This window comes from Onychomys torridus, chromosome 4 (genome assembly GCF_903995425.1).
Source record: "Onychomys torridus chromosome 4, mOncTor1.1, whole genome shotgun sequence".
Classification (NCBI taxonomy): Eukaryota; Metazoa; Chordata; class Mammalia; order Rodentia; family Cricetidae; genus Onychomys; species Onychomys torridus.
In genome coordinates, this window is record NC_050446.1 from 104,841,426 (window position 1) to 104,855,959 (window position 14,534).

The 14,534-nt window shown below is 44.8% G+C and overlaps 1 protein-coding gene across 1 annotated transcript in view; it reads left to right on the top strand.

Annotated features, from left to right (window-relative positions):
• Positions 1 to 7,428: 7,428 nt before the first annotated feature.
• The window catches only part of Ptpra (protein tyrosine phosphatase receptor type A), a 56,705-nt gene continuing 49,599 nt past the window's right edge, over positions 7,429 to 14,534 (top strand). The window contains exon 1 of the mRNA XM_036184299.1: positions 7,429 to 7,695. The gene's annotated coding sequence lies outside the window, so the exon portion shown is untranslated. The remainder of the gene's footprint in view (positions 7,696 to 14,534) is intronic.

Here is a 14,534-nt window from a genome sequence, read left to right on the forward strand (position 1 = left end):
TTATATTGAGGCTGTGAATAGGAACTTACAAGAGAGACCTATTTATTCACATAGTTGCTCTCTCAGAAGCTGTCTCTAGCCTGGAGGAAGGTATCAAGAGAGATGGCATAAAATTCAAGCACCAATCCAGCAAGACCCACACCAAAAAGATTACAAGCATGTGTATATTCTCACAAGAACCATACTATATACTTTGCCTTTATTTCATTCATTCCTCATGACAGTTCTGAGATGTATAACATCCTTCTCTTTGTAGAAAAGAAAACTGAAAACCAGAGATTGGTGAAAACAGATATGTTATAAAAGAAGAATTTGGGCTGGCAAGATGTCTCAGCAGCTAAAGGCTCTTGCTGCCAATTCTGGCAACTTAAGTTTAAACCCCTGTCTTCTGACCTTTCTCACACACACACACACACACACACACACACACACACACACACACACACTGAATGAATGGGTGGATAAGTGAGTGAATGAGTGAGTGAGTAAGACTAACTAGAAGTAAATGAGGATTTAAAACCTAGGTTTGATTCTAGGCTGGAACTGAAGTCAGGCCTTCTGATCTGGGATGACAGAGGCAAGGCCCCTAAATTGCCCTGCAGTAAAGATTGGAGGATGTATGGGAAGCCCATGACCATCCCATTGTTAGGGTTAAAGGAAACATACTTTGAGATCTTTGGCTGTTGAACAGGAAGTAATGAGCAGTTCTTGGGTGGTTTCGGAGCTTGGAAAAATAGGGATGGAAGATCATCTCAGGTCTGTCCAAGAGCAATTGCTGCGAACTGAACCCCCAATCCCATCCTACTTCCGTGAGTCCTTCACCTCTAGTCAGCAAGAGGGCTTTCTGCCTTCTGTCTGCAGCCTCCAGACAATACTCCAGTGTACTACAGCATTCCTACCTGTCAATGTCAAAATCCTATCCTTCATGCCCCCCCCAAACACACACACACACACACACACACACACACACACACACACACACACACACACACTTGTTAGCAGGAAGAAACGAAAGCCTAAAGGAAAGGGCTGCACTAGAGCTTCCCACATTTCCCTCTCTGGCACTCCTTGTCCTAACTATGCTTTTCAAAGGTAAGAGAAGCTAGGCATGGTGGCGTCCATCTGTAATCCCAATACTTGGAAAGCTGCAGTAGGGAGGCTGCTGTGAGTTCAAGACAAGCATAGGCTATACATAACAAGACCCTGTCTCCAAAACAACAACAACCAGATGTGGTGGTGCGAGACTGAAATCCCAGTGTTTAGGAGGCAGAGGTAGGATGACTTCTACCAGCCTGGGCTATATAACAAGTTCCAAACCAGCGAGAGCTACATATCAAGACCTGTCTCTAAAAAAACAGGAAAGGGAGTCTGGGCTTGGTAAGGTGTCGCTCCCTTTATTCCCATCTAATTTGTAAATGCAGGTTTGTGAAAACCCTCCAAGAAAATACATTTCATTGTAACCAACTACTTACGCTGACAGCAGTTTACTATGTGGGTGGAGAATGTGGGCAGGAACCGGCAGTGCGGCCTCACACCTGGCTCATGGCCCTGGAGAGCAGCCGGAAGAAGCTCAAAGGCTGAGGGTGACTCCGTAGCTGGGGACTGATCACCTGGAGGCTTGTCGTTTTTCTGTCTGCTTGTGGACCAGAACAGCTGCAGGCTGGTGCACCTCACGACCAAGGGCAAGTGTCTCTGTGGCAGCCAGATGGGCCTCTGTTGCCTCTCTCAGTCCAGCACTGAAGTCCAGCATGTCCCCCACATTCCGTCAAAGCGCTCTTCTAAACCTACCTCACCTAGCTCTACATGAAACAGTCTCACCTCTTGGTAGGGGAGGACAAGGCTCTGGGAAGATTGTGGTCTGCTTGAGGGGTCAGTTTGACTTAATCTCCTCTTTGGAACAAGTGGACACCTCCAAGGAAGGAAAAGGCCCTCTAATACTGGCCACGTTTCCTCCCCAGTCAGCCTCACAGGTCCTTACTACTCAACTTGTCTCTTGGATGTCCTTTGGAAGATTGCTGCTGACATTTGAGTTCTTAGTGAAAAGCAGTTCTTTCTGGGAAGGAAGAATTGGCCAGTGCTTTTAGAGTATACATGATAAATCCACACTCCCAAAGTCACAAGCAAACAGTAAACACTATACCTGAAATGATAGAAATATATGAGAAATTACAACAATGGCATATGGATACAGTGACTATAACTTCATGAAAAAAGTATATGTATAAAGCACTGGACTTGTCCATAGGGAGAGTTGGTAAAGATTAAAAGCAGAGGACTTTTAATATATACAGCATATACTAGCCAGCCCAATTGACACCTTGTCATCTTGACACACAAACACATCACTGTTGAGCCATAACCTTTCCTTTCTTGTTCATCCCCAAGATCACACATTAATACCTACATTACAATAGAAACATTCCAAATTTTAAAAGTCCCACAGTCTTTAAAAATTCAAACACTTAAAAATTAAGTCTCTTTAAAATACCCAGTCACTTAAAATAAAAAATCTCCGTAAAATTCCAAAAATCTCTCTAAAAGTTCAAAGTCTCTCAGCTGTGGGCTTATGTAAAATCAACAATAAATTGAAGACTTTCTCACTTCAAGAGGGAAGAACCAGGGCATAGTCACAATCTGAACAAAGCAAAAACCTAATGCTGACCGTGTATATGGTTCAGTGTTAGTGGTCTGGACTTCTCCAGAGGGCTTAGGTCACTTCTCTGGCTGTGCCCTCTGCAGCACACACAGCTTGTCTTCTGGGCTCTGCTGCCTCCGCTCTACTATTGCAGTTCTTTGTGGTGATCTCATGATGCTGGCATCTCCAAAGTGCTGGAGTCTTTTGCTGCAGCTGGGCAGCACTCACCAATAGCCTCTCCTGGACTCTCTTCAGAGCCGGCAGCGCTGCCACACAGTGACAAGCCTCAGATGCTCTCCATAACCCCTCCATGCCTTCAAAACCAGATCTAACTGAGTGACTCACTACCAAGTTTGGCTGCCGTCAGGAGATACAACCTTCTGGAACACTTCTGGAATATACCTGTGTATTTCCCCGAGGAAACACTTGCCAGAAGGTTCACACCAGTGATGTTGTCCTTTTCCTAATCACAGCTTATTCTTCAGCCCCAGTTCACCAGCATCCATTGCCGCAACAAACTGAAGATTTTTCCTTAGTGGTTCTGACCTCTTGCTAATCACAGCCGATTTGCTTGTTTATTTGTTTCTTTGTTTTTCGAGATGGTTTCTCCATGTAGTTTTGGTGCCTGTCCTGGATTTCACTTTGCAGACCAGGCTGGCCTCGAACTCACAGAGACCCCCCTGCCCCTGCCTCCCGAGTGCTGGCATTAAAGGCATGCACCACTGCCGCCCTGTAATCACAGCCCATTGTTCTGTTCCAGCTAACCAGAGACCACAGAATCATCACACAAATGGCCTGGTAGTCTTTGCTTTCCTCTGAAACTTAACAAGCCAGGTCTCCATTGTCTGCACTGCTCTCAACATTTTCATCTCCCAGGCTCCTACAGAACAGTTTACTGAGCTCTCAGCACTCAGGCTTTTCTAATGCAGAGTTCCAAAGTTCTTCCACAATCCTCTCAAAATGGTCAGGTCTGTCACAGCAATACCCTACTATCCTGGTACTTCTGGTATTTCTGTCTTACTTAGAGTTCCTACTGCTGTGATGAAACACCATGAGCAAAAGCAACTTGGGAGGAAATGGTTTATTTAGCTTATTCTTCCATATCACTGTTCATCACAGAAGGAAGTCAGGACAGGAACTCAAACCAGGCAGGAACCTAGAGGCAGGAGCTGATGCAGAGGCCATGGGAGAATGCTGCTTACTGGCTTGCTCAGCCTGCTTTCTTTAGAACCTAGGACCACCAGCCCCGGGATGGCACCACCCACAATGGGCTGTGCTCTCCACTATCAATCACTAGTTAAAAAAATGTCCTACAACCAGATCTTATGGAGCATTTTCTCAGTTGAGGCTCCCTCCTTTCAGATGACTAGCTTGTGTCAAGTTGACATTAAACTAGCCAGCATATAAACTACAGAGTATTTACATCTACGTTCCATTCAAGTGAAATCTATATACAATGAAATGCACAGATTTTTTTATTTTTTACTTAAAAACATTTTTTTCATACACTATATTTTGATAATATTTCTCCTCCCCAGCTCCTCCCAGATTCTCCCCACCTCCCTACACATCCAACTTCAGGCTCTTTCCCCTTTTCTCCCTTAAAACCAACAAAAGCAAAAAAGGAAAATCAAGACAAACTAAAAAAAAAAGAAGAAAAAGGAAACACCAGTAAGACAGAAAATACCAAACAAAAAGTGTGCGTGTGCACACACACACACACACACACCCAAAACAAAAAGTGCACACACCACAAAACAAAAAGTGCACACACACACAAACCAAACAAAAAGTGCACACACACACACACAAACCAAACAAAATGCACACACACATACAAAGAAACCAAGAAAAATGCACACATACAAAAAAGAGTGCGCACACACAAACAAACAAACATGGAGTCAGTTTTGTGTTGGCCACCTACTCCTGGCCATGGGGTCAGCCCTGGAGTGTGACACTCCATTTGAGAGAACTGATTTTCCCTTTCCCGGCAGGAATCAATTACAAATAACTTCTTGGTTAGAGGTGAGACTTTGTGTCTAATTACCCTTCTCAGGAAATGCAGAGATCCCAAAGTGCACATTTACTGAGTTTTCACAAGTAAATACACTCACAAATATTCATATCTAAAAATTAGGACTGTGGTTCTTGGGGGCTAACTCAAAGGTAGAATACTTGCCAAGCATGTGTGAGTCCCCAAGTTCTTCATCCCTGGTACTGCAAAATGAAAGTCAAAAGTAGAACTTTTTTCCTTTCAAGTTTTTATTTGCTCAACTAAAATTAGTATAAAGTATCTTCTACCTTGAGAATTGTACAAGCAGGCCTGTGTCTGTGGTCTGGGCTGGGATCAAGTCTTATCTACGGATTGGGCAAGTATTCGGGCTTGGAAACAAGTACAGAAATACTTGTAGATTAAGTTCAATGGTGGCTGTAGAGTGTGTTAGGACAGAGAGCCTGTATGGTCTGTGTCAGCTACAAAACTTGAGCAAATGACCCTCAAGAGACGAACAGTGGCCTGAAAGGCACTTGGTTTTCATTTATTTTAACTTTCATATTTCCTGGCTTCATTTCCATTTTAGCACTTCAGTAAATATTCTTATTAATTTGTTTAGTATCCATTTACACCCCAGAATGTAAGTTCCTGAGAGCTGAGATCTCCTCTGACTTGCTCTCATTGGCGTCAAGTACATGGTCTGCTTTCAGAACTATTGAGCGAATAACTCATTGTTTCATTTACTAGACAGAAAGGTGGGCTGGAGAGAAGTGACTTCTGTAAGGAAACAGGGCTCCTTAATCCTGTCCTCCAGCCCTGCTACTGCAGTCCTTACCTATAGGTGCCAATGCAGTATGGAGCAGGGGCACTCCAACTTATCATTGGGTTCTTTTTTTTTTTTTTTTTTCTCCCAAGACAGCTCTTGGTTTTGCTAGTGGGGTAGGGGGCTCTAAAAAGGAGCAGGAGTTAAGTAGGACAAGAGCTGGGCCAGTTTCACCAGGAAGGCAGCTAAGAATGAGACTCTGTCCTTAGGAAAACTCCATGTAGTTGTCTACACTGAGCCTTCCTTCCCAGGGTCTCTAGGGTGGGTCACTTAAGAGCCTTGGTCTGAAGTTCTGTGTCACCCCTACACAAATACCACACTGCTTGATATTATATAGAGAAAAGAAACTTGTGGTTTTCTGAGAATGGGTTACTTTACCTAGCTGCATGTACCTGGAAGGTTCCAGGAAGAGTCAGGTAAGCTCAGATCATCCACCACCGGCCAGACCTGGAAACCTAGAGCTCTGACTTCCACACCTCACCACAGGTTTTCCCAAATGTAGTCAAATCTGGCAATGTCCTTCACGTGATCTCATGAAGAATCACTTATTCTATTTATTTTAATTACATTACCAAATATTAGTATGGCAAATTCTTTTATGATACTGTAAGTTCAAATAAAAATAGAAATGAACAGTGTAGATTAGCTGTAGATAAGAAAAAACTTGGCTGATAGGGTTAGCTCTAAGACTGCTCTCTTAGCAAGCCGAGAACCTCCTGCACTTAGTGTTTTTCAGATTTTTTTTGTGTGTGTTGGTTTTGTTTTTTCATGCGTTGAGTTCTAGTGTAAGACCAGAGCTTTGATTCAGTCGCTTTTCGATTTGCTGTGTATTTGCATCCCTGATAGACTTTGTACTTCCCAGGAAACAGCTTCTTGGACATGTAGGAGGAGCAGTCCTCATTGGCTGGAATCTGACTTTTAGGAGACTGGAGAGAGGTCTTGGGTAGGCTGTCTCTGGGATGGCCCCGCAGAGGGAGAGCCAGAGTCACAAACAAATCTTTGTCAAGGAGGAGTTTTACTATCAAGGGAGGAAGTTTAAAGAAGGCTTATTTCAACGCAAATTCCCAGGCCCTGGCCCTGGTCAGTACACACTTATTCCACAAATATAGAAGGGTGTGCATAGAGTTCTAACTTGGCGCCCCGGGTCTTGCAGCAAGCAAGATGCTCAACTAAGAACCGCTACCTCCGGAAGCACCGCCAGATGGCTTCTGAGCGCTGGGCGAGGGACCGACGCCCAGACGTGTGAGAACAGAGTCCGCGCCCCTGGTCTCACAGTGCTTTCCATCTCCCCCCTCCACCACCAGGCATATATCAAAAGGCATCTCCCCGCCCGCGGCAGAGCACCACGTGCCGGCCTTCCACCCAGCTCTAGAGAGTCAGGCCCAGCATGCACATCTGGAAAGTAAGAGAGATCTCCCTGGGGTGCGGGTGGGGATGATGTGAGCTGGTTTATTTAAGATGACATCCACAGAGCCAGACCCGTTCTAGGGACCAGCAAATACCTCTCTCCTCGCAATTGCATCCTTCGTCCTTTAAGTACCTTGCAGCAAGGCTGGTGGGGGCCGGGAGGGGGGTTGTGGTCACATTTGGGAAGGGGTGGAGAGACGGTTTTCGAGTGCCTAAGCTCCCCAGTTGGTAGATACTGGTGTGGTCTGTGTCTAGTGTCAGTTTCCCCATCCGCAAACCGGGAAGAAAGCCCATACCCAGGGGCCCAGGACTGTGGCGAGGTAGAAGACGTTGGTGCCAGGAGACAGGCGCCTCCGGAGGACGGGGAGCATCTCGTCTTGTTACCCGGGGACCCCCCTCGGCTCCTGGGGAACTCCGCGGCGCAGCCCGGCGCGCAGGGGTGGGGCCCGCGGAGGCGGAGACGCCCGCCTAGCGTCAGCGAACCAGCGCCCGTCTCTCAACGGCCAATGACGAAGCGCCTTACAGCCCAGGCGGCGTCGGGAGTGAGGCTGCGGCGAGTGAGGCGCTGACAGGGACTCGCGGGGGCATCTAGCACAGACCCCTGGACCACGCCGCCATCGCAGGCTCCCGCCCAGTCCTCTCTCTGCCGCTTCTGCTCGCCATGGAGGCGAGGCCGCCGCCGCCGCCGCGGGGCTTCGAGCAGCGGACCGGGCGGCGGCCCTGAGGGGAGCAGCGGGCCGAGACGCCGCCGCCGCCGCCGCCGCCGCCGCCGCCGCGGGGCTGAGGCGGAGCTGCCGTGCGCGTCCCCCGCGGTCCCGCCCAGCGCCGGGCTCGGTAAGCGTTCGCGCCTGCCGCCGTCGGGTGGGCTTGGGAAGGTGGGGTGGCCCGGCCGCTCGTGGGAGCGGTCCCTGGAGCCTCTCCCGGAGGAGCGCCTCCGGCTTGTGCATCCTGGCACGGTGCACAGGGGGAGGGGGTCCCGGAAACGTGCGGGACACCGACAGGCTGGAACTTTGCGGACGTCCTCCTGGGGCCCGGGCCAGGGCGCTGCTCTAGTTCATTCTGAAAGAAGGAAGAAAAAAAAAAAAAAAAAAAGAACTTTGAGCAGCGAGGACGGTCTTTGCTCTGGTCCATTTAGTGGGAGGAGAAAGGTGGCTCACGCAGTGATCATCCCCTCCCTCCCATAAAGCCCCTTCCCTGCTCCTACTCCCAAGCCCCTCTCTGCCGCCCCATCCCAACTGTTGTGCATGCTCAAGAAAGAAAAGATGGACTCAAAGCTGCCCAGAATTCAAAACGAGCCGCTGGGGAACGCGCATCTCTTCTGTTTACTTTCAGTAAATCTTAAAAATTGCCACTTGGGGTGGAGGGGCCAACTCCTAATTGTATTTCTTAAAAATAAAAATCACAGAGGCAGAGATGATCCTGATAGATTCGGATTTCTGCTGTTGTCAGTGATGCTATTTGTAAGACAGGATAAAAGAAATGTTCCAAAAACCCTCCTAGAGGAATGCCGGCCGAGGCCCTTGGCCAGGATAGGGAGTCCCTGTTGAAAACCAGTGTCATGTCCCCGGATATGGCATCACTTGTTACCTGCTGGCTACTGAGGCAGCCAGAGAACCAAAAGATGGTGGATGAGGATTGACTGACACGGAATCTTTCTGCTTGGATACGCCTTTCAAAAACACAGATCTGACGCTGTCATTTGTGAACTTCAAACCTCCCTCCCTTTCCTCCCCCCATGAGATGAATGAAACCCCAAATGCGTTCTCATTGCCTACAAGGCTCTTGGCAATCACCACCAAAAACTTAATCTTTTATGGTTACCTCTGCCCTTTCATTCTCCTTCCCTTCCACCCTATGTTTAGCCGTTCAGAGCTGCTTGCCTGACCCTTCATGTTTTGGGAGGTTTTTGCTTTCTGGGTTCCCCTTTGCTCACACCTTTCCTTGCCAGGTTCCAGGCGATCCTTCAGAGCTCTTTTCATTTGAAAAGTTTCTTGAGGATGGGGCTATATAGGTTCTTAACCACTTGCCAAGAGAAATGTTTCCTGGTGTTTCCTGAAGGCCTGCTTGGAGTGTGGGCTAGGCCTTTCATATTCTGATTCCCTATCTCCACATATCTGTGGCACCCAGCACCCATGAGTAGTCATCAGGAGAAACTGGTAGGCGTTATATCCTACTTGCTTCTAATCTGTCCTTGAAAGGCCAAAAACTCCTCAGTTACTTTTCACCTCTCTCTGCTTCTGCCCCAAGTGGCCTGACTAGTTCACTCTAAGGCATGGTCAGATCCAGGAGCCCTTCACTGGGTACCGTTTAGCCACTGCTTTAGTATGTGGGTGAACACAGAACCAGACGAGCAAAACCCTTGATTTAGTGCATTCATAGACCACCTATTTGCCAGACAAAGTACTTGGGATTCAAAATGAAAGTGAGAAAGTCATACTCTTATCTTTGAGAAGATTATAGACCAATGCAGGACAGGTAGGTATAAACAGTTACATCATAGGTGCTATTAGAGTAATAATAATTGCTGTTTTCTATTAGCCTGTGACAGGCTACATAATAAACGCCTTACATGAATTATCTTGCTTAATCTTTTCAGTAATTATAAGGGCTCATTCCTAGGACTAGAAATGAGTAGACAGATGAGGAAACAGAGTTTGAATTCTGACAGTCTCTTTCCAGAGCCTCTGCCTGGGTAGTCTGGGAAGGCTTTCCTGGGAGGGGAATCCTCTGCAAACCCTAAAGGAGACATCAACGTTTATATATTGTTGACTGTGCCTATAGGACAGAGAGGGGAACACAATCGATCTTGGAGGAGGAAACTCACTCCTCTGTCTTGGGGCATGTGGAGAAGTGTAGCTGGGCTGGGCTGGGGGGGGGGGGTGATTCAGAACAAGGTGGGAGGTGAGGTTAGGATCAGAGTGAAGGCTTATTTTGTTGTGTTAGGATTTTGACAAGGTAGAGGCACCAAAGGAGTCAGGGACTTGGAAAGGTCATTTGGCAGTATTATAGAGCCACATGCTTATGGATACCTGTGCAATTTAGGAAGCAGTGGCCCCAACCTGCAGAAATAGAGTCACATTCTTTTAGACCCAGAGGATGATTATTCCTCTTGAGATGGTCTTATTCTGTTTGGAGAAAGATAAAGCATTGGAGAGGAAAATTCTAATGGTGGAAAGGATATGTAGAGAAAGAAAATCTTCCTGTCCTCTTACTTGCTAACTTCTTCCAAGGATGGCTGAAGTGTTGAGCATCTGTGGCTTTCCATAAGCCCTGCTCCTTCATAAACATGCATCTACTCCTCTCTCTGTGGCCATACCAGTCACACCTTTGTAAATTAAATGTTTAGGAAATCATTCCATATTAGCACAAAGTATTGTTTATTCTTTGTGTTGACATTTCTTTTTAAAAAAATGAATTTAAAAAATGTATGTATATGGTTGTTTTATCTGCATGTATGTCTGTGTACCACTTGTGTGCCATGTGCCCTTAAAGGCCAGAAAGGTTGTTGGAGCCCGTGGAACCGGAACTATAGACCACTGTGAACTGCCATGTGGGTGCAGAGAATTGAACTCAGGTCTTCTAGAAGAACAACCAGTGTTGACATTTCTTATTTTGTTACACAGCTGTAAAATAAGCTGTTTGTGCATGGGACTGTTATTTGTATTTGTAGCTAGTCTTTATGTTAAACATTTGTTTCTAGGTTTTTCTCTGACAAGAATACAATGAACATCCTTCTAGATATTTTGTTATATGTATGTATGTACAATTATCTGAACAATGTATTTTAAGAAGTGGAACTATTGGATCAAAAGACCTTTGTGTACTTTTTATTTGTAGACATAGCAACAAATTGCCACCCCTTTGAAGTAATGCCCATTTATTCTGTCTCCTAAACTGGCTCAGTAAATGTAAATCAGAATACCCAGCAGAATCACCTGGGATGCTTTTCCAGCGGTCATCTATGTCTTTCCCTTCCCTGTGACAGCCTGGTTCAGAGGAGTCATGTGATTTGTGCTGACCGGAACCGGGTGATGGTGGTTTACTTTCTGCAGCTCTGGTGTTTGTATTTGTCCAGTACCGTTCCTGAAGGACCTCAGCATCAGTTTGTAAACATGGTTGCATTATTTTTGCTGTCTTTGTGTGGAAAAATGAGGTGTGGGCTTGAGTTTGAAGCAGGAAGTTGGCCAAATATAGAATCTTGTCTTCTTACTTTTAGTACAGGAACTAGTAAGGGCTCCAGATTCCAAAACGGAAGAAAAATTTTTTCTTTGGTCCCAGGTGCAAAAATAGCAGTAGTGTAACACAAACTTAATAAAGCTGAGCAGCAAACTTAACTACTCCAAAATTAAAGCTTACTTTAATATATTCTCCATGGAAAAGAGAATCCACTCAGTAAAACTATATTTACTCTAAATTCACATTCGGTTGTGTACTGACATTGATCTTATTTGTAGTTAGTACATACCTAATATGGTTTCTGAAATTTTAATGTCATCAAATGATATTTATTCATTTCTGTATCTTGTTCAAAATGTAGTATTCCATGCAGTTTGTGAAGTCTGTCTTATTCCTTCCTTTTTTCTTCGTAGTCACTTTTGGATGATTGTATTGGACACTTACCCCTCAGGAAGGCTGTCTGAGTCAGAGGGTTATTTCGTGCTGAAGTTGCACTAATTTGCAATACTGTCAGTTTTTTGGCATTCTAGCAGCACTATCGCAGACAAATCCTACTCTTTATTTCTTAAAAATATACGCCAGGCAGTGATGGCACACACCTTTAATCCCAGCACTTGGGAGGCAAAAGCATGTGAGCTTGAGAACAGCCTGGTCTACAAAGAGAGTTCTAGGATAGCCAGGCTGTTACACAAGAAAAACCTTGTCTTGAAAAACCAAAAAAAGGGGGGATACATGGATATCATTGTATACACACACACACACACACACACACACACACACACACACACACGAGTTAGAGTGGTTAAGAGCACAGAGTGCTCTTGCAGAAGACCAGAGTTCGTTTTTAGCACCCACATGAGTTGGCTGACAGCCACCTATACACTTCCAGCTCTAGGGCCTCTGCTGCCTCTGGCCTCTAAGGGCACCTGCACTCATGCCCAAACACACAATTGAAAATAATAAAAATAAAACTTTAAGAACAACAAATGTAGAGTGAATACTGCTCTAGCAAAGAGCCAGAGTTTGGTTATCAGTATCTGCATCTGGCCACTCTCAGCTGCTTGGAACTCTAGCTCCAGGGGATCGGACACCTTCTGGCTTTTGTGTGATGAACATGCACACACGTAGTATTTTTAAAATTAGATAAATAAACACAAATAAGATGGATGACTCCTAAGAAATGACACTTTAGATTGTTCACTAGCTTACATACACATAGGTAGGTGTGTAGTTTGACACTTCCGTGAACACAAAGAAGAGACTCCATTCCTTGTCGCCCTTGTGGGCAAACAAGTCAGGATGTCATTCACTTGTTATCTTGTAGTGGAGTTGATGACTTGTGTGTTAGTCAGAGTTCTCTAGAGGAACAGCTTACAGAATGAATCCCTCTCTCCCTTTCTCCCTCTCCCCCCTCTGTGTGTGTGCGTGCGTGTGTGTGTGTGTGTGTGTGTGTGTGTGTGTGTGTGTGTGCGTGCGCGCGCGCGCGTGTGTTTGTATGAGATTTATTAGAATGGCTTATGGGCTGTGGTCCAGCTAGTCCAACAATGGCTGTCTACCAGCAGGTCTAGGAGTCCGGTAGTCCGGTTGTTCAGTGCACGAGGCTGGATATCTCAGCTTGGCTTCAGTGTGTGCCAGAATTCCAAAAAAGCAGCTCTAATGCCAGTGAAGACATGGACTTGCCAATGAGAGCAAGCAGGCAAAGAGTGACTTCCATCTTCATTTGGGCTGCCAGCAGGTGTGACTCATGTTAAAGGTGGCCCTCCCCACTTCAAATGATTTAATTAAGAAAAAAGCCCTCACTGGTGTACCCAGCCAGTGGTTTTAGTTAATTCCAGATGGAGTCAAGTTGACAACCAATAATAGCCATCACACCATCCATAATTTTTATGCCAATTTTTGCTAGGCTTAGTAGTGTATATATGTAATCCCCGTTCACCTCAGAGGTTGAGGGAAGAGGATTAAATGAAGCCAGCCTGGGCTATATGATGAGACCCCATTTCAAAAACAAAACAAAAGACAACTTTCTGCTGCCTAACAATATCAGGGAAAAAAAAAACTATCTGTGGCTGATCTCTTCAAGTAAGGTGGTTATTTTTTAAAGATTTATTATTGTTATCTTGTGTGTATGTATGTGCGCCTGCTCTGTTTGTACAATGTGTTCATGCAGGCTCTTGAGGCGATGAGAGGCTGTTAGAGCTTCTAGAACAGTGGTTCTCAATTTTCCTAATGTTGGGACCCCTAACCATAAGTAATTTTGTTCCTACTTCATAACTGTTATTTTGCTACTGATATGAAATCTTAAAGTTAATATCTGGTATACAGGATATCTGATATGCAAACCCCAAAGGGGTTGTGACCTGCAGGCTGAGAAACACTGCTCCAGAACTACAGTTAGTGGTGATTGTGAGCAGCCTGATATGGGTGCTGGGAATTGAACCTGTGTCCTCTGTACCTGTAGAGCCTTCTCTCTGGCTCCAATGGTGTTTATTTGATAACAAATGAGAAAGTAACTGCTTTTTAAGTTATTTTAATTTTTAAATTATGAATATGCACATATAGGTATGTGGACATGAATGCAGGTATGCACAGAAGCCAGAAAATGGCATTGGGTCCCCTGGGACTGGAGTTATGGGCAGTTGTGAGCCATCTGATGTAGGGGCTAGGAACCAAACTCTGAAAGAACAATATAATCTCTTAACCTCTGAGTCATTTCTCCAGCCCTGAAAGTAGCTGCTTTCTTTTTCTTAGAAAGGACACCCAAGACTACACAGAGAAACCCTGTCTCAAAACAAACAAACAAAAAAGTTTAGTGTCTTTTCCTTGTGCATATTGGCTATTAGTATATGTTACTTGAAAAACTGTCTATTCAGATTCTTTGTCCATTTTTAAAAAACATGGTTTCTTTTATTATTGAGGGTTTTTTTTTGCATTCTAGATATGTTCTCTTATTAGGTATATGATTTGCAAATCCTTTTTCCCATTTGTGAAAGTTTTTGTGGATATGATTTATAGGATATATAGATCTAGCAGCAGAGTTGCTAAAGCAATTGGTTAACTCTGTTTAATCTGCCAAGGGACTGCAGGACTGTTTTCCAGAACCTTTGCATCATCTGACAATCCCGCAGCCACCTGAGAATGCCTTTCTCCACATCCTTGTCAACGTCTCCTGTCTTTATTTTTAGCCCTAGTCATCCTAGTAACTATGAAGTAGTTTTGATCTCTAGTTTGATTTTACAGACTTAGAATGCTATTGTGATTTGTCCCATCTTTTAAAAAAAATTCTCATAATTTTATACATGAGGAACTTGTAAACAGGATTTTATAACCTGATAAAAATGTCTTAAATCTGTTTCTTTAAAATTTCTATGTAATGATATAATGAAATAAAAGACCTGTGCATTGATCATCAATAACAGTTAAAGTCATTTAAGGAACTTTAAAATGATGGGTCAAACTAACAATCATGATAAACCATACCACCTCCAAAATTGGCGTAA